This window comes from Hylaeus anthracinus, unplaced genomic scaffold (genome assembly GCF_026225885.1).
Source record: "Hylaeus anthracinus isolate JK02 unplaced genomic scaffold, UHH_iyHylAnth1.0_haploid 5, whole genome shotgun sequence".
NCBI lineage: Eukaryota > Metazoa > Arthropoda > Insecta > Hymenoptera > Colletidae > Hylaeus > Hylaeus anthracinus.
The window spans coordinates 8,161,929-8,182,487 of NW_026535322.1; the positions used below are offsets into that span (position 1 = coordinate 8,161,929).

The 20,559-nt window shown below is 45.2% G+C and overlaps 1 long non-coding RNA gene across 1 annotated transcript in view; it reads right to left on the minus strand.

Annotated features, from left to right (window-relative positions):
* LOC128895423 (uncharacterized) overlaps positions 1-20,559 on the minus strand; it is a 125,283-nt gene that overhangs the window by 37,450 nt on the left and 67,274 nt on the right. The window contains exons 2-4 of the long non-coding RNA XR_008461788.1: positions 2,691-2,968; positions 2,412-2,626; positions 2,171-2,287 (exon numbers count right to left, since the gene is read on the minus strand). This is a non-coding gene — a long non-coding RNA (uncharacterized LOC128895423). The remainder of the gene's footprint in view (positions 1-2,170; positions 2,288-2,411; positions 2,627-2,690; positions 2,969-20,559) is intronic.

Sequence of the window (20,559 nt, forward strand, 5' to 3'; positions counted from 1 at the left end):
TGCTAAACAGAACAAGCTGCCAGGCAGGTCTCACGCGTGTCTCCAGGGAGTGAGGTGTCTCGGTGCGAGGAACGAGGAACTCGCAATAAACCGACAAAAGGATCGTCCTCCTTTGCACGGGCCATTAACGGTCATTCCACGGCGGTGTCGAATGACTTCGTGGAGATCATTGTTGGCCAGCATCCTGGGTGGCTTGGTTTCTTTCGATCGCGAAGGGCTGGACGAACTTCTCGCCCGTACAATAATCCTGGTGCGCCTTTTTCACCGATTGGACCGATTCTTACCTGGCCCGTAGACTCTGCACCTCTTTTCACGGACGACGCATGACGCCGTGTTTTGGGTTCGGTTGTCTGGGCCCCGTTTTCACCATTTTTCTAACCCCCTCCGACTTCCTTTATTCGCTTGACTCGTCCTTTGCGCGAGCAGGACATCGTACGGCCCATCGTACTTCACCGAGCAGACCTCTGCCACGAGTTTGTCTACGTGTTTGGGACCACACTGGGGGTTCCAGTGAATCGCGCCGAAAGCCGCTCAATTTCTCGTTCTAACAGCCGCATAATGGAATAGCCGTGCCCCCCCCCCCCCCCGCGCCCCGTGATTCCGTCCCATGGGATTCTATGGTCTCGTCGTTTCGCAATTTAGATGTTCCTAGGAAAGAGGAAGATGTTCGCTGAATCCGTGTCTTGCAGTCCGAGGGGTGGAGTGTTGATGTTTTTGGGGTCTACTTTGTCAGCCCTCGTTGACGATGAAGTTCTTTTCGTCTTGCATTTTCCAAGTACGAGAAGATCGCTCGTTATGTGACCGATTACCAGATGCTACATGCTAGTTTGGTAAAATGTGTTTCTTATTCTCTGTTCGGTTACGTAGAGAAGAACAGACTTGATTTCAGAATCGGAGGATACTCTTCCGATAGAAAGAGACAGGCAAGGAGAGAGGAAATCGAAAGAAACTGACGCAATGGGTGGCTTGATTATAATAGAGGTATCATTCCAGTGAACGATACGCTTCCTCTTCCCTCGGATAATTGCAAATGGCGTCCTTTTATACCAGAGGGGCGGCTGATCAAAGCCGCGGATAAATAAAAGATAATCATCTAATTATTCCATTCAAATGGTCGGCTGCTGGCTCTCGACGCATCGGAGGTACGATTGCTTCTCGCCGGTCATTAAGATCTCGCTGATCGTATTCTCGATCTTTTCTACTCCCCCGATTCGTACGAATCATTGTGACCAAGACTGAGGGTGTGTTACCGTACAATGTGTCCGGGCTTGTTCGAGTTAATTGTAATCGAATCCCGTCGTCTTCTCGGCCGGTAATTACGCCGATCTCGTCTAATTTCTCTGACGGCTCGAATCGATCGTTCATATCGCGAGGATGTTACGAGTTGCCCTTTTCTTTCTGATTAGCGCTCCATTGTTGATAACCGTTGGTTATCGTGGCTCGTCATCTAGACGCATGCTCGCCGCTGAAGAAATCACAATAGTGCGTAAAGTATCAATTTATCGGGGCTCTCGCTTTCTACTGTGATAGCAATTGTGCACTACAGTTAGTTACTCGAATTCACGTGTGTCCATTTAATGTTCATATTAAAATAGTATGCAACGAAAAATCAATAATGCAAGTTGTGCTGGAACTGTCTACGTTTGCAACGGGAGATCAATGAAATAATTAAGGTACAGTTCAGATATTTCCATCGACGCGTTCATTAATATCACGAGAAAAAGTTAAAGTTAGTGTAATAGAATATGCAGAGAACGACACAATGACTTTTTATAAAGAACAACTAAAAATTGTTAATGTACAATTATAAACGTATCTGGCGTATAAACTCGTAAATCCGGTACACAGGATTTTGATCGTCTTCCGCGTGTTTGGTGGCAGATTGATCGCTATCCAATGAAACGAGACATGGTCATTCGGAGGCATAGTTTTAGTTAACCATTCGACTACCTGCGATTCCTGTGCAACGGCCACCGTAGAAAAGGTGCAAGAAAAAGAGTGGATCAGTGCGGAGGGATCAGGAGGGGAGGGGATAACACGGTCCATGGATCTCCGACTAGGTGTGACCGAGAACGAGCACGGGTGAGACAGCGTGTCTCCTCAGCTCCAGATAAGAATCTGTCACTGGCTGACTGGTTGGTACACTAATATCAAACGACAAGATACTTACTACCAGATAAAATGCCGGGAAGTTCGACCACTCATCCCCGATGCTGTGACAGCATTCATCTCGCGATGCTTTCTCACCTGCACGTCCCACGAATTTGTGGAGAGACGATGATGGTCCCTGAAATGTACATTGAAAAGGGATTTAGTTACGGTATCCTGTTGAGGTTATATTAAATAGATATAAGAATACATCCGATTTATTCAGCTAATCACTTTTATTCAACTGTATATATTATACGTACATACTTAACGATCTTCAAAGTCTCCTTTAATAGATGGATGCAGTTCTGGATTGGCAGCCTCGTTCGCGGATGAGAAATTTAAAAACGACCGAGGGAACGTCAATCCAGCCTCCACCTGAGGCAGATTTCGACGGACGCGTCTATATCGAGGTGGGTCCAACCGGGCGAGTGGGTGACTGACTCTGGCATTGTCGTCCGGCAAGATATACGACTCTCTGTTCCCAGAAACAGTTTATATTCCGACCGGAGGATGAGGCCCGAAGATCGTTATATACCTACCTGACCCAAAAGATCCTGGTCGTTCGTTCGGAAGCGCTCAGTTTTGGGATTCTGCGTCCGAAGGCACTCGGTCAGGGTCGCCTGCCCTCTTCGGATGCTTTCGTGATCAATTTTCGGGAACTTACACCTCCTGGACGCGCGCATAGCTCCGCCCGCCAGGAATTTATAGCGCTCCAAGATTCGACGAGAGCAAAGAGTTTTCCTTCTCTTCGAGCGTCACTTGAATATTCGGTCGCTGGAAGTTAACCCTTTGCCGATTCTGGTTCGGGTCAGCGATCCTAATATTAACGAACATGTTCCTTAATTATTTCATGTCAGATAAGCAGAACGTCTGGAATCGTGCCGACCACTAACATATCTTTCTCGGGAGGCACTGTATAAGATCACTTTTACTACGTTTAATTTTGATTATTTTTACCTGCAATAAATTGTGTATGTTCTTCAGCACAACCCTATATAAATATTCATTGAAGATTAAACAAAAAAAAAAGTCCTCAAATAGAAGTAACAATTGACGCTCCAGACTAGAATACTCTCTTAATGGAAACGAGAAGCGGTGCGAAATTAATTTGCCAGGACGCGTGAGGGATCGCCGCGTGGCTCGCGTAAATTTTTTTACCGCGAGTCCTCTCGTTAACATTGTTCGCGCCTACGCGCGAGAAAACGCGCCCCAGGAGGCGCGTCACCATGTCACCCGGCGCTGCGTTGTCCAGATCGGACGATAAAGCGGCCGCCTTTATCGCGAAGATGAACGGAACGAGCGGTGATGAGACGCGACCGACACGCGGCAATAATTGTCCCGGCAATTGACTGGATCGATAGTGCTCGAGCCGATGATGAATTCCGATCGCGATGACGAGACACCGGGTGTCGCTTGACGATGCGTCTGCAGATTCTTCGGGCGCAATTTACATTCGACGTTGCTTCATCTTTTAGATATTGAATCGGCGTTAAACGACAGCCAGACTCGAGAATTATGGTACGCTGTGCTTTCATTGAGAAATTGATTGGCTAACGCCGCGCGTGATTGTTATCGGGTCGGTTTAAAATGATAAATATACATATCAAGTTAACGGGGCGCGCTTTTCAACAATCGTTTGTTGAGTACTCTGATGGACGTCGCGAATACGAATCTCGGGACGATGCTTCCTTTAATTTCGTAATGATTTCATAGTTGAATTGAAAATTAATATGTTCGTCTTAACGAGCAAATAATAATTCATTGATGTTTAGGATCCATAATCGAGAATAGTAATTATTTGTCAATCGATTGAGGATACCGTCAAACGGTGAGGCATCGAAACTATTTCCGCTCGAAACGATGGAAGTGTGGCCATCGACGAATTCGTCACGTCGACCGTCCTCGACTCCGTATTTCGGCAAAACGCCGTGGTAATCGAGGTTTCGCGAGCTTCGAGTGAACGACGGAGATGCAGTGAACGGGGGAGAGGGACAAAGAGATCGAGAGAAGTTCTTTTGAGAGTATTCGGGCCCTCTCGGCCATAAATAATACCAAATGTTGGGCCCCCATAAGTCAGGTAGACTCGGTCCCCGCACGGAGACTATACGAGTCTATATAGAGAGGAGGTCGTCTTCTGTCCCTCCCCCACCCGTTTCATCTTCCTCTCCGTTCTCCTTTTACACGGCAAAAATTGCCTGTTTCGGTCCCGGTGGTTTTCAGAGTCACGCCCTGAAAAGAGGTGCAGCGAGGGCGTATGGGAAAACGGCTCGCACACAAGGTGGGGTATATACGTGTGTATTTATCCCGCGGACGTCTTCATAATCTGTTAACCTAGATGGAAAATAGGGCCCAGGGATTGGGCACCTGCCTCCGGGAACTTTCTCCCTTTCTATCGCGATCATGAGAAATATAAACAGATCGTAGATCACTTTCGGGGCGCCCGACGCGACGGTGGCTTGAATCCGATCCTGGAATAATTTCCTGACCTCATCAATTTTCGGATTATCAATGGCAACGCGGCAGTATGGCGTGAGATTAACGTAGAAAGGATTCTCTAATTTTGTTAACTTTTTTCGAAAATATCTAACCTCACCTCACGCCTTCTTTAAACAACACACGGGTCATACATAATTAAGCAAACGAATGTTTTTCTCGAGCAATAATGTTCAATAGCTGGTGCGTAACTACCTTGACGCTGCACGTAGAATATCATTAACGGTGCACATTCTACTAATTGGGATTCTACCAACCCATGCAATAAGAAGTTCTCTCGGTCTTTTTTATATACATTAGCAACAGAGGAGCACCATGAACAACAGCATAATTCCTCTACTTTACACACCTAATGTATTCGTGTATCGAAAACCAATGGCGTTGATGGGGCACGTAGATTTTACTACGTGTGTATAGTTCGTTGCTCGGTAATTGGCGAGGCAGTTCGATTGGCTGTCGCGTAACGACGACACCTTTACTCCTTTTTGTTATTTCCTACTTCAAGTTCCTACTTCTTTGTATATATACAATGTTTCTAACTTTCAACCTACTCCGTTGTAATTGAATGGAACTTATTGGAAAGTAATGTCGTTTCTTTTAACGAATCCTCTTAACGAAAGCCACGATCGAGCACTTCGCGCACAGGAACCCTTTGTCCTCGATTAATCGCGTTACCTCGATATCCAATTCACGGGAATCGATTCAACGGTGGCCTGGATGCAGGACAAGTACGCGAGCCGTGCACGAGTCTGAGATATTTTCTGTGTCGCCGCAGTGGGAGTTGGCTGCGACGAGATCTGGCGCCGTGAGGCATAAGTGATTTTCTATAGTACACCGTATCGATAACATGCAACTAATGCCATTCACTTGTTCGCCCTTCCCCTAACACGATACCGATCTTTATAGAGGTCATTATTATCGGAGAGGCACAGGTCGGTGCATTTACTCGACCGCGTTAACGGTTGCGACAATCGCTGCGACAACAAAAAACTCGATCAGAGGAGTGATAACATTGATTTTCCAGCGGTCACTGCAACGCGTTATGCAAACTGGTCTCGATGGAAACGTTGGCGTTTGTTCTCTAGGAATTGTCAAGCAGCCAATGACTCGAGGTTTAAAAGTAGTAAGCATGTGAAATACTGCTGTCTTTGAAAGTGTCGTTTCGAACAAAATATTGTATAACACAGGTTTCTGAATGGTTGAAACTGTTCTTTGCCTGAATCGATTAAAATTTTCAATACTTGTTTATCATTCACAAGCTCAATGATTTTTATCAGACATTGAAAATTTGCACACTAGATATCAAAAGGCTGTTGATTACATAATTGATTAAGAATGGAAACTTATTAAAAATGTATTCGTTTGAATTCAATGTAAAAGAAACGACATTACTTTTCATTAAGTTTCGTTAACTTTACATTAAGTCTTCCTAATAGAAACATCGCTGATCGGGTGGCTCATAGAAGGTTAAGCGGTGCGCAAAACGGCGTTAATTATCAAAATCAATTAGTTGCCACGCATCCCATGCGATTTCACGCATGCGTTCACGATCCAGCGATCGTAATCCCGCTCCCTCCGGTGCAAAATGGCATCTCACGAATAGGGGGAAAAACGATCGCGAGTCGACCTTAACGATTTTGGTGCGCGGCGATATCGCTTTTTACAAGAAAACCGGCGTTTCAGGATTCTCCGCGTTCGTTGTCTCTTGGCGTGTCCCGGGAGTCGAGTTTTTCGGGCGGCAAGCATGTTCATGGGGCGTACGATTGTCGTCTCGCGTCGATACGGCGGTTCGCGTGCGAAGAACCGGGGATGAACTTCCTCGAACTCATTGAATACCGGCTGACTTATGTCCCGAACCGGTGCATCTAAAGCTCGTCCTCTACGTCATCGCGAGATGCGGAGGAGATCACTGTGCTGCTGCTGCTGCCTTATGGAAAAAGACGCCGACGAGCAAGAAGCCTGTCCCTCGGTCGCGTAAATATCTCCTTCGACGGGCAGCGTTTACCTACGTCGACGATCATGAAATTAACGACGCGATTCTTATTTATTTGTTTACGGGAATTATACCCTTTTTGCGCGGAGAAACAGAGAAAAGTAACGTCACACTGAAAATGGGTAGCATTATAATAAATAAATATACAAGAAACAGACACGATATACCTAGATAGATACGTTTAGACAAATCGATCATTTTTCTACTTTGATGTGTTCCTGGTATTGGAGCTTCGCTGGTATTGAATTACGCCACAGTCCACGTGAAGATAGAAAGAGTTTAAGTCATCACTTTCTTATGTTCATGATTATTCAAAAACCACACGTACTCAAGGTTTGTAGATTTCATCAATTTTCAGGAAAACCGCCTCTAGAAATGATTGTTTAGCTTCGGAACTATCAAAGATATTTTTCTTTGTCTCTGTTGGAGTCGAGAAGAGCAAATTTCTCGAAACTTTTAGATAAAAATTATGCTCGTCTCCGAACGATACTTTAACGACTTCTTCCTCTTTACAAATTCCGCGAGTTGCGCGAGCATTCGCCGAGCATCGGCTTTTCTTCGTCCGTTTTCTTCGTCCATCCTCTGTCCCCGTTACTACGTGCCTCACATTTGCGACGTGAGCGATGACGACGTGCAGAGCAACGACTAGCAGGTGCGTACCATAACGTACACAATTACGCGCCTTCTCCCTCCCCGTGGTCTGATAATTAATCACGATTAATAGCGAGCACCGAACCAGGCAACCGGAGAAGAACACGAGATTTATTAATCGATCGCGGTCGATTACGTTCTTAAATCAAAGGCGGATCGTCGTCTTTTTTCTCGGGGAAACTTATGCGTTTGTATCTCTTCATTTATCCGCCTGGATAGACGTGCGTTTTTTGGCAGAGAGGGAAAGAGGCATCGAAATGCAAAGTAGTCATTGTATTCTGTCCTCTAATTGTTCCTCGGTTGTGCGGTCGGGCTTGCAAAACGTGGACACCCTCGTCGCTGGAGGAACTGCGTTTATTGGGGCAACGAGGCTACCGGTCGTCTCTCCAACGGTTTATCGAAGCTCGAACGCGGGACGTTTCTTTTGAAATATTACCGCAAGAAGCTTCGAACTCAATTTAACGGTTCATCCTTCTGTTCGCCGAGGTATCTTCCTGATGGACGATCGTTTTTTAAGTTCATTTCATTACGGACAATTACGAATAATTATTTTTATAGAAATAGAATTTACGAGTTGATTTACTGCTTGCTGCTTGTGAGACTACCTATTTTAACACTGTCCGTACCGACTGCACGTATCTACTAATTGCGGAACGGTGTCCTTCAAACATCTATAACTTTGTTACTTTTACGAATATCGGTACATCCTTTTGCATCTTTCAAGACATATACTTTAAGAATATAAAATTTAAAACAAGTCGATTTTTCCAAAGTTACAGATTCAAATATCTCCTTAAAACGAATTACGAGAACGAAGGGTTTTCGGTCGCCATTCGAGACGCCCAAACTCGCTTCCGCCGAAACTACATTCACGAGCTTCAAATACGAGCGTTTCCCTCCAGCTGCGAAAATCTCGAATGGGGAGGGGGAGGGTTGAAAAAGGTTAAAGCAAGAAACCATGAGTCCCGAAGGTCCTCGTAGACGCGCGTGACATCTTAACTTCCGTCGAAGCGGAACCCACGGCAGTATTTGTTTGCCATTTATGGCCATTTAGAGCGGAACCCCGGGCGTGCGCCGTCGACCCCCCTCGTTCACGGCCTCGATAACGACGAAAAACGTCTCTTCACGAATCCCTGCGCTCTGCGTGCAAACCGGTGCCCTCGGTCCCGTACCAGCCTTTTTCCGAATTTCCATCGGCACGCCAACGGACGCGACGCATTTATTCGCAGCGACGTCGCCCGGAACGTGAACACCCCGCCCCCCCCCCTCCCCCCGCTCGCAGCCCCCTGCAGCTTTTGACGGATTCGTTTAGGTCGACAGGAATTCGCCACGCTTTTTCGACACGGCCTCTTATTCCGGGGCTACGGGCTCCTTCGAGCAGCGTCTCGAGAACAACCGCCACGGTTTCTCTTCCTTTTCCTCTACATCTCCGTCTCTCTGACGGAAGCTGCTGAAACGATTTCCCGACTCCTCCATGGGACCGCGTCTTCAGCGTTCGACGTTTGGCGAGCAGATGCCTCGGATCGGTATAGAAGAATCTGTTCACTTGATGGAAGAGTTATAAATTAGAGAAACGCCATTGTCCAGCGAAGAAAACGTCTCGGTTTCCGAGGGAACAAATATTTTCATCCCCGGAGGCTCGTCGCCTTTCACCGAACGCTGCGAGATTTTCGGGCCTGGCCTCTGTCGTTTATTGCGATCGCTTTATTCGTGAATGGTCGACGGGGACGGAGGTATCTTGTTTTATCTACGACCTTGGTGCGAGCTCGATTCTTGAGAACGCGTAAAAAATGTCGATTTTTCCAAGTTCTTGTTGGATATAATGACAAGTATTATAAGGAGATAGGTCTCGTTTCAAAGAGAAGACCTCCTAGGTCAGTTTTCACCACTGTCGATGTAAGAGGGTGTAACCGTAGACACGTGTCTTCTGTTTCTCTCCTCTTGTTTTTTCTTCGGTCACAAATATTTCAGCGACCCTCAGCTCCCGATCGGAGGGTTACGATACCAGGCTACTCTCTTCGTGTCTGTTCTTTCACTTTGTAAGCGTGAAAAAAAAGGCATTCCGTGTCTTTTTAGCGGCTAGGACCTCCGTACGAGGACTCGGTTGTCCTCGTTCATTGTGCACCGTTTCCGCCATGTGCCCAACATACGCGCAGGGCAAATGGGAAACCGATTTTTCACGAGAAACGTAAACAGACGTCGTGAAATCTGTGGCGGTCGGGATTCCGCAAATGGCACTTTCGGGAAGCTGGTCCTGTCGTTCGAACGCGGACACGGGCAAGATTTATGTCGCCGTTTCGAGGACGAACCTCGAAATAGTCGAATGCGACATAACGGCTCGAATTCGAGCTTTTCGTTTTCCACGATCCACAAAGTCAAAGACGATGACGGTCGCAATGCAAAAAATAAGGGTTCCTTTAGCTGGGCATTCCGTTAACCACGTACAGAAAAGTACGCTTCCGTTTCAGTGGCGGATCTAGGATTACGAGGGGCCTTTCAGGACTTTACCGAAGAGTTTTATGTGAAAATATATTCATTCTTGATTCATCACACTCGATTCCTGTTATTTCGCAGGAAACGTGGAGAATCATTCGTCGAGTAGATTTTAAGGGGTGTCGATGTCTAGTTTCCCTTCAGGAGCCAAGGGGTGTGGGGACGAGGACATTATTCGCGGTCTGCCAAACTTCGCCCGAGATCACCCCCTTCTGTCCCTATAAAACGTGCGAACGGCAGTCGTTACATCGTGTTTGTAAGGTTTATAGGAGATCGTGTGAGCTAGTATGTTGGACACACCCACGCCACTCCCACTCGGCGTGAGTCCGAACCTTCCTTCCTCGGTTCTCCGTCCTGTTTGCAACCCTTCAGTATCTCTCGATCCTGCGTGAACCGCGAGATAGTTTGGGGGCAGTGATGAACAAAATTTTTATTCGAATAACAGCGACTGAAAGTATCGAAAAATATATTACCTCTGTTATAAGTTTTCCTTGTTGACATCTGTTAACAGAGGTAATATTCGTAGTATACACGAACACTAAGAATGAATGGTTGGACGATGATCGACATTTTGTGCTCGATTTCGATATTGTTTCTCGTGCAGTTAAACGTAACAGTTACCGGTGCAGGTGGTATTTATGGGGGTTTGTATAAAGACGCCTGGCGTCCGAGACAAAACATGGTCGTATTTTAATTAACTTCGTAAATGCGACGCGTTCCACTCTATGCCTATTCTCCATTCAAAGCTAGTAGTTTAAAGCACGTATAAAATATTGATCACGACCAATTAACTTCCAAGCAGAAGTCAAGACCCTGGACAGAGACACTTAGGCATTCTGACTTTCCTTTGTCCCAGCCATAAACTTTTGGAAAGTATACACCTGGAATTCACTTTCGACCATTTAGCTTGCGATCCCCTCGTAAACGTTGTCGAAACTGATGTTCTCTCTCTCTCTGAACCTTGCTTTTCGAGGATGCATTATTTACAACCTCTCCGCCAGGTATTTTTAGTATTTGCTCGAATATTATCATCGACGATAAATTGCTGGTGAGATAATAATGCGGTACAATTAACAGATCTAATCCTCTTCTTTAATCGTCGCGAGGATATTGTAACATTTAGAACGGAACGTAAAATGACATAAAAATCACACGAATATAAATCCGGAGTTACATCCTTCTCGTACATCAAACCATCGAGTGCTTTTTCAAACGCCTCGGATGCTTCGGCGTGAAAAGTCACAACTTCATCATCACTTTCGTTTACTGTTTCAGTTCGCGTACGATTCATGCGCATGACATGTGCAAAGACATTCCATTACATCAGTTTTATCACAGTCACTACATTCTAATATTCTACGCAACGTAGCAAACAGCTTCTTCAACGTCATCTCCTGTTTTTCTTTCTTGTTCGTTAATTCCTTCGATTCCATTCGATAAAAGACTTCCTCGTGCTTTTTCGAACGTTATGCTTCTTACGCTGAGTCGAGCATGTGTCAGTCGGCAAGTTTTTAAAATTTATTGTTTTATGTAGGTAACTCTTTTATTTCCTTCCTTAAAGACTCCTTGAGCGACAGTTTGAAGATGTCCTTGAAGGATCCCTTCGGGTTCTGCGTGAGCTCTTAACGAATAAACACTGTGTTTGCGACTCGAGAACGCATCCGTCGTGGGTATTTAATATTATGCATCGAATGAAGAACATCGAATCACCGAATTAACGAAATTCCTGCATTGGAAGAATAAGAAAAAGCAGGATAGGGAGCAAGGTCTCGAATAGCGACCACCCAATTATCCGACCAAAAGTCATCGTTTCGAACGATGACGGCGCGCAGAAGAGTCTGTGCTCTCTCTCTCTCTCTCTCCCTCTCTCACCGAGCCACTGAATTTACGATCAAACAAAAAGCTCGCGGCAATAAATGTGACAAAATATTTCCATCCGAAAGTATTTACGACGAGGCTATATTTCAAAACGAGGTACCATCTCGCCGGATCGTCGTGCCAGACATTTCTGCGAGGAAAGCAGCCCAGGCATTGTTCCCTCGCTTGCCGAATCGTCTATTCGTTGGTATCCGCGAAGCTGAAGTACGTAAATCTTGCGAACCAGCTACTCGCGGAGAGAACTGGCAAGTCTGGATCTATGTAATTTCTTCTACAACGTCGTCTCTACCACGGAAGCTGTGTTTAGCTGTCTTTCGAGGTTGATGACGAAACGGCAAAGGAACGATGTCCATGTTCCAATTTTCGTCGAGCTTCGTGTACGAGGTGAGTGTGGAAAATATAGTAGCCTATTGTGATAAGCTGGGAGTCACGATCATCTCAGAGGATTAACTGGAGGGATGAAGGACACAATAGCAAAAGCTCGGTGTTTCTGATCTGAGCACCCTTGCATTACTCTGTAAGCAAGTTTGAACTCTTCCTTTTGAATTACTCTCTGTGTTTGTTAGTCCACACAAATATTCCTTACAACTCTTAATAATAATAATAATAATAATATTAATAATAATAATAATGTTCCAAAGTCGCGCAAAAGTTCAGCGAGACGAAAAGAAGGCGTATCGAGCGGAGGGCAGGCAGTTGGAATCGTTGCGTCGACCACGAACCATGGAGACGTCTAGGACATTACGCGCTGGATGGACTCGTAAAGGGTTGATTTTACGGGCGCGACGTTCCCTTCGGTTCGGAATTCCTCTGTTCGCGGGCAGAGAAAGGGCGGCCTTCGCGGCTTTTCGATGCCCTGCCTTGAACCACGATCGCGGAATTCAGGATTAGAGGAAGACAGACCCCGGGACGTAATTCTTTAATTGCATCGGCTAATTGGCTCTGAGTGGCGCCACGGTGCCACGGGACATCGTCGATGACAATTATTCCGCGAGAGGGGGACCCGACCGTAAATTGCTTCGGCATTTTTATCGTTTCTTTAATCGGCCGTTTCCCCGGTTCGTTGTCGAGCCGTGTTTCTTGCGTCTCGGAGAGTGCATGACGAGACCGTCAGTGGTGGAGTGGGTCTAACGACGTGTAATTTATTATTCTGGGAGACGGGACGAATTTACTAATTGAGACTAAGGCGGGTTCGATGGACAAAAACGCGTTCGATCCAAGTGCAACCGATGCTGTCGGGTCACAGAAATCAATGGATCGTTACTGTTCGATGGTAAAAACAAATCGAGTCGTACGGATTGATCTCATTTTGAAGCACGAGGATTTTTAACTATTTTTGTTAAAACGCGAGTCACCCGATTCTATTCAGTGCAGAGGTTGGCCAAATTCTGACTATGTCGCGAAGAAGAATATATACGTTAGGTCGTCCCATAAGTTCGTGCTGAAGATTGTGTCAATATTTAATAAAAAAAATCAAAACTACAGAAATTTTATAGTGACGGTATCACGACTATGTCTATAACAATCTGACTCGTAGAAAAAGGATCGAGACAGTTCTTAGTTCCATCGAGGCGTCATAGTCTCTAGAACTATCGGCTTTCCTCCGCGTCCGACAGCCGATCGGCCAGAGTATCCATAATGACAAACCGTCTCTCGCGAACGATCGGTTCAAAGCCGTGGCCAATGTTATAAATGCATCGAGGGGGGACGAAACGAGACGGGTCGAAGGATCTATCGATAGCCGATATCCTGGCTACGTTTCGTAGACGCGACCGCCTCGACAAGATCGATTTGTGTCGAGGCAGTTCGAGAGCGCGAGATGGATGGGCCAGAGCACAAAATCTATTAGTCATCACCCACACGATATCGAGTGTCTCTCTCGTTCTCGTCGTTGATGGTGCAGACAGGTACGTCCGATCAGCGTTATTGTGGCCGACCAATCGCGACGCACGTTTCTGTGCACCGTGGAATGTTAATGCGTTCGTGGAGCAAACGCGTTCGAAACGATACGCAGACATTACGGTGCACCGAATGAATTTCCTCTCGACGATCTGTCTGCTCTCTAAACTGCCTACCTTTAAAAATGGTCGTACGTTGTGGTATTTCGTTTACCACAAGGGAATGAGAGGGGTAGCTTTCAGGTGTTGATTTAGAATCAACTTCCTACTTAGCTCGGACGTTGCACGGCAATTTTCATCGTACGAGGGGAACTGGACGACTCTCAGCTTTCAGAAATAGATGCACAGCGTCATCGAGTATACCAGTCCCCAGTGAGATTGCTCGCGCAGAAAGAAATCGCTGAAAATGAGCCAGTTAGCCGGCTAGATTGCGTCGGATGTTCCGGAACGAGCAACGAACGAAAGAGGGGCAGGCCTCTCTCGTCGGAGTTGCTCACTTCCCGCCACTCGGGAGCACTTCAAGTCCATTCACTCAATTCATTTTCATCTCCGATTCGCAGTCCACCCTTCCTCCTCTGTTCTCTCATTAGCAGTCTTTCCGGTGGCCCCGAGACTCCGATCGCGATGAGATTCTTCCTAAGAAAATTAGCCCTCGTTTCCGTCCTCCGGTGGTAAGGGCATCGCGGAGATTCGATTGTCCTTTAATGGATCCTGAGGAACGCGACGGACACGCCTCCGTTTCCACATGTTCTCGACGACGCGATTACAATTCTGGGCAAATTCATGATTCCTCGTTTGTAGAAAATCTCGTGAAGTTATTAACCATCGGAATTACAAAGAGACAACCATCGCGACAAACCGAACCAACTTTTTGGCCAAACTAATATTTCGTCGTGTTTCTTTAAGACTAGTGTCGATAAACATTATTCGATATCGAAACGTATTAAAGGTGTCGATCGGCTTGACAGTCTCTAACGAGCCTTTTGTACGTTTATAAAGTTAACTAGGAGTTTCAAGTCCAATGGAAACTTCCAAGATCAATCACGACTCTAAGAAGGAAGACTTTCGTGACCATCTGTTATCGAGTAATGTCCGAATCGATTAGAAACTTGAAAGTTTCGAATCTTCATCGGAAACACTGATTCGACGAACCGTCAGTAACGACACGTAATGTCTTTTACGATGGAGTGACGTCAGAGTTTAATCGTAAACTTTGTTGTCGCGCAAGATAGGAAAGATCGCAGACAATTCGGGTCGTTCCTGTTGCGACGTGACCTCTTTACAGTAGGACGTAGGTTGGTGCTTCTAAGCTGATTGAGTGCACTCTTCTTTGTTGTACCAATCGACCCAATACTCTTGTTCTTAATTTGTCAGGCACAATGGATCGTCAACGATACGGGATAACAAACGAACGACCGGGCGTTTTATTAAAAATCATCGAGCGCATTGTGTGTCGTACGTCTAGAAATTTGTCTCCATATCGCGTCGATAGTACATACTATCCGAGTTTTAGTCCGAGGTATAGTCTTGAGCAACGAACTATAGCTAATTATAGAGAACCACTGTCTTTGTACAATGGTTAGTTAGGTGAACAATGGTAGAAGACGCGTGGACGGAAAAACGAGCTTGATTTGCATAATTGAGTTAATTACAGAAGAGGACGCCAGTTTTAGAGGGTAGCTGGCACCGCGGCAAGAAACGATGCCGAAGGAGCACTTATCTCGCATCTTCGAGCGTAATGAGCGTTCGGTTACAAGATCAGTCGTCTTGTCTCCGCGAGAGATCTCGACGAGGAAACCTGCCGACGACAGGGGCGTGCACGAGGTGGATCTACGTGACCAAGATGTCGAAAATGAACACAGGGCGTGGCACTCGCCGATGAGTTACGACGCACCCTTTGTCTTAGCCAGATCTCGACTGCGGAACCTGGTAATTATCGTCATTTCCATTTTTTACCCCGGTTTCGAGACTCGTGTCGGAGCTTCGACGGGACCACGAGCCCCGCGACGCGACGGGGAGCTTGTCCCGTGCTCCACCCCTCCGGGACACTCGAATTTTATCAGTAATTGATAAGCTGTCCTCGTTACGTATGGAAATCGCCAGAGAATTTTGACAGATCTCCAAATATTCACGACTCGTTTATTAATTAACAAAAACGTGAGATGAAAAATGTTATGTACCGCCGTCGTCCTCTCGCAGGGGTGAGCTAATCGGAAAATCTTCGAGGAAGGTCCGATAGAAAGAAAATAACGACAAAGGAAATAACAAAATATGACGAGGGAAAACATATACCTACACCTACGCGTTTGGGTCAAGGGATAGCCCAGGAAAGTTGCATCTGCTGCTCACTAGGGGGTGCACGATCATTTTTTAGGGGTAACACCGCCATCGTAAGGGTGAGTTGCCTAACGAATCGGTTTTGTTCGCGGCCCGGACAAACATCGACGTAAATAAAAATAAAACGGACAGGAGACGTCGTCTTTTCCCCTCGTTTCGCATTTACCTATATTGTGCGTGGTGGCTATATTTTCATCAGGGCCAGCAAAGAAATTACTACTTTATTGATACTGTATTTATTAATTAGTCCATTTAGCCTTTAATAAGAATTTATCACCCTGGCTGCAACCGCCAATTATCTTCGCCGTCTATTCAGCTGATCATAGTCGTCGCTATTGTTAGTGGTTATCAAACAATTATATAATTAAGACGTATACGTGATTTTGTGAAGAAAGTACAATTATTTGGTGAAATGTTGATATATTAGTATGTGACATGAAAGTTAGCCGGACTCATAAATGGTTAAGTATCGATAAAATAAATGCTTCAAACGTAGATGTTATTATTTCCACGGGTTCTGAATTTCCTAATTTTTTTATTTGCCTTTCGAATCGATTTTGCAACGACATGCCGAGGTTTTGATTCCTGACCGTGCTAATATACCATAAAACGTCTAGCGAGTGACAACACGCGCGAGAGAGCGTAGCTGTAAATTCTCTCGTAAAATTATGCCGCACGACGTGCTGAACGATAAATATTAATGCTTCCCAAAAACGGTTTTCCTCTTTGCCTTCGGTCCTCTTTTTTCACCTCGGTCCACGTTCACCCCCTCCCGGCGTCCCCGGGAACGCGAGTCGTAAATCAAGCTGCTAGAAGGAGGTTGTCAGCGAAAAATACGGCGGATAAAGGCGGCTGGGGGTAAGAGTTTGTTTTAGATGCCAGAGAACCCCTTTCGCATCCCGAGAAACATTGCTCTCGGCAACGACGACTTCTTTCGAACCTTCGACGATCGATGAAGGAACTTTGGGGTTCCCTCTTCTCGTTCATTACGATTTTTCACGAAGCACAACCTATATATTCGAGAAAAATACCATTCGATTCTCACAGACCTTGGTAATCTTGATATAAAATATCCGAAGAGCTAACAAAAATTTAACTTATATAAGACTTCGATCATCGCTATTATACATTCACAAAATCGAAATTTAAATTTGGGAGAATAAAATTAATTCCTGTAAAAACGATTCAAGCAACGTGGTTCGAAAAAGAGTGATGTACGATTATTCCCTCCGGACTGTTTCCAGGCGTGGAAGGTTTAATCTCGAAGGCGAGAGTTGTTTTATGCAGCGAGGTGTATGTGGCTAACAATTCCTCCAATCGTAAAGGACAGGGGTCGAGGATGCAATTTCGACAAAATTACGGAAGGACGATCATCGAACATTTATCGACGTGTCCACGCCTGAATGTCGACAAATGTTCCACCCGAGGTCCGATTTCTCTTCTGTGTTCCTGGAAAATGAGAGGAGATATTTCATTGTTCCTGACGGTGTGCTCGCAGACTGTCCGTTCCCTTTTTCTCCACCTTCTTCACGGCTATTCAAACTGGAATGACCAGCGGCACGACAGGCAGGGACGAAAAAATAAATAAATTTGATTATCATATCCCGTAGATTTTTCATGTTCCACGGAGACCCCTTCGTGATCTGTTTAAAGGGCCAGGGACATTCTGTAATATTTTTGTCGGCGATTCCCTTTACAGATAATCATAGATCCCTTATCTTACTTTGCATCGATCATAGAAATCTTATCTTTTAGCCACCATCGAACCGCCCACCAACTCTGTCATCCCTACGCCGGATTATGCTTTGATCCTGACTTTGGAGTAATTTTGGGATATGAATTTATTAACCGCATAAGTATTTCTTTTCACGGATACTTTGCATCTTGTTCGATTATCGTAGATTGCACTTAACCCTTCGTACTGGGATGTCTTTAATTAATTTTAATAAGCCTAAACCACAGATTTGTTTAGGTTACGATGTTTGTGGCTTCGTGTTTGTACGGCAGGTAAGAAAACACAGGGAAGAAATGCTGAAGAAGTCGTGTCACGAGAGGAATCGAGTTTCTCGAGGAGCCGGTGACTATTGAGACCGACCGACAGAGATCGTCATGTCCCTAATGACTTCGAGACAAGATCTAGGATTCGGGATCGGTTCCAACTCGTGTCTTCCCGCCGTCTTTCCATCTAACCGCGAGATCTACAAACTTTTGCGTGCCGGTTCCCTTTTTGGATCCCCCGACTTCTCGTCCATCGTGGAAACGCGCGTTCTTAGTGGATCGTAACAAGACTTTAGTAGCCCGTAAATTCGGTCGACGTTTCCAATTATGTGGGTTTTCGCGCAGGAATCCCGGTGGCCATCGATGACTCGTGTTTTCGTGTTCGCCGACCGAAACGGAACCGCCTCTCTCCTTCGTTTGTGTTGCGAGTCCCTTGGTATGCGTACCCATTTCTTCTCGTGTTGAAACGTGCATACAAATGTACAATGTGCCTCTACAAATTTTATAACGTGTACTTCACACCCTGGCACGCAAGTTTTTCTCTTGCATGCTCCCCGAATGTTTAAATAAATCGAATTTCTATTGGTACTTAAATGTGATAACTGCACGATGGTTCTTCGAATGCATACGTCTTAAAAATTTGGGACAATGTTCAATTCATATTCCAGAATAATATTTTAAGCGGTATGGTTGGTTTACTTTTAAGATCGACGGGTGTAAATACGTATAACCCCATTACAGCCTGTATCCTTTGGTTTTTCACGTCACAAAAGATGGGTGTACGTGGACTCGCGTGACTGATCGTAAAATGCCACGACAAAATGTATAAATAAAATGTCGTTCCTCTTAGGAGAAGCACCGGGTCCGTCACTCGATAAAAATGGTCCCTGAATTCAGTTCAAAACGTACGACGGATGTGCTCGTTCGTGCACAGGTTAATGTGTACGCACACGCACGGTTAGATTGTGTGCGACCAATGCGTCGTGCTGTTAGTAAGCGACAGAAGGTGGATGGAAAGCATCATTCAGATGTACCTCCTAAGTGCACGAAGGAGCCACTAGTCCGGCTTTATGATAGTTATTAATATCAAATAGTCAGCCACCGTGCCCATTACGGACATAATGGAACGCCATTTTTTGCCGCGACAATGAGGCACCCCGTTAAACACTCGATGTGTTTGCATTATTCAAGTCGATGATTAAGCTTCGTTAATATATCCAATGGCAGGACGTAAAATAAGAGGACGATGCGTGGAACAAAGGCGATTCGAGGGCGAATAAAATCCACGGTCATCGTGAACGAATATATTTGTTCCTTCTTTATATTCATTTAATTCTTGCTTTACACTACGTTGCGTTTTCCTCATTAGGAATGTCAGTAGTTTGTTGAAGCCTGCTGGTCTCTATAGCTCGGGTACCTCGGGATTGCTAAGCCCGTACTGTAGCATGAAACTAGCTACAGCCCCTGAGCTCTTTCATAAATTGTATATTATGTTACGAACACAGCGAATCTTGAAAAGTAACGTTCAACTTTACTACTTAATCTTTCAACCTAGATATATGAAACTTTCCGTTAATAAACTTATTCTCCTTTTATCGATTCGATTCGCAGCTTTAAACTGTTTTAAACTTGGATAAAAATCGCAGCAACTATTCAGGATTCGTCGTGCGTCCAAGGAGTCGCCTCGCTTCGAACGAATTTAAATCGATCCCTTTTGGTGCTATTTACAGGAAAAGGCTGTACAGCCAGGTACGTTTCAATAGTTAATTTCCTTAACCGGTTTACGGTTTGACCACATTCATTTTCATTAAACCAGTATTGGGATTTTGTTCCTTGGTCGAGATTATTAGGCCTACGGTGTACAGGATCCGTAAATAACCTGTCGACGCAGGCCAAGCAAAGGGCGCTGCGCGGAAGCAGGTAGAGCGACGATCAATGGCATAAGCAATCCTATCTTTATTACTCTTAAGACAGTGGCAGCGAGCCAATACTCTGGTAGTCTACTTTGAGCGAGACAATGTTTTCATCGACTTGAAACAATTGTCGCTAACGTTTCTAACGGGATTACATTTTACTAACTTTATGAACGTTGTTTACTTTATTATCCAAGAGAAAATAACGCGAATTCAATAAAGAAACTACGTATGGTAGCTGTTAACTTTTAATAAACGAAAACCTGCCCCGTATGAAGCTAACGAAGTACCTAATTTTTTAGCTAAGATTGGAAAATTTAGACGGTTGCTTTTAATTTTCAAGATTTCATCCCCATTTTCCTATTGTGTCAATCAAGAAGCTCCGAGGAAAATATGTTCCGTTGTATAAACCTATTGGTTGAGGTGATTTGAGGAAATTGTGTCCGGGAAAAGCCAGCTTTCCCCTAAAAGGGGTTACCTCGTAGATTCGTTCGCAGGTTTCAAGTTCATCTGTTTATTGACCTACAATGAGCCGTGCGACCGCTAGGTCGTTGGGATTAGGGCCATTAATATTCGTTATTCGCAAGAACCCACCAAGCGGCCTGTGGAACAAGACGATGCTCTTACAGCTTTTCACGGCTGTTTACCTGTTGACAATGCCAACCAATCCCATGTTGCGGCAAAGTAAACCAACAGGTGTGATGCTTAGGTTGACACCGGTTTCTCTGGTCGTGCTGCGATTAATTTTCCATGA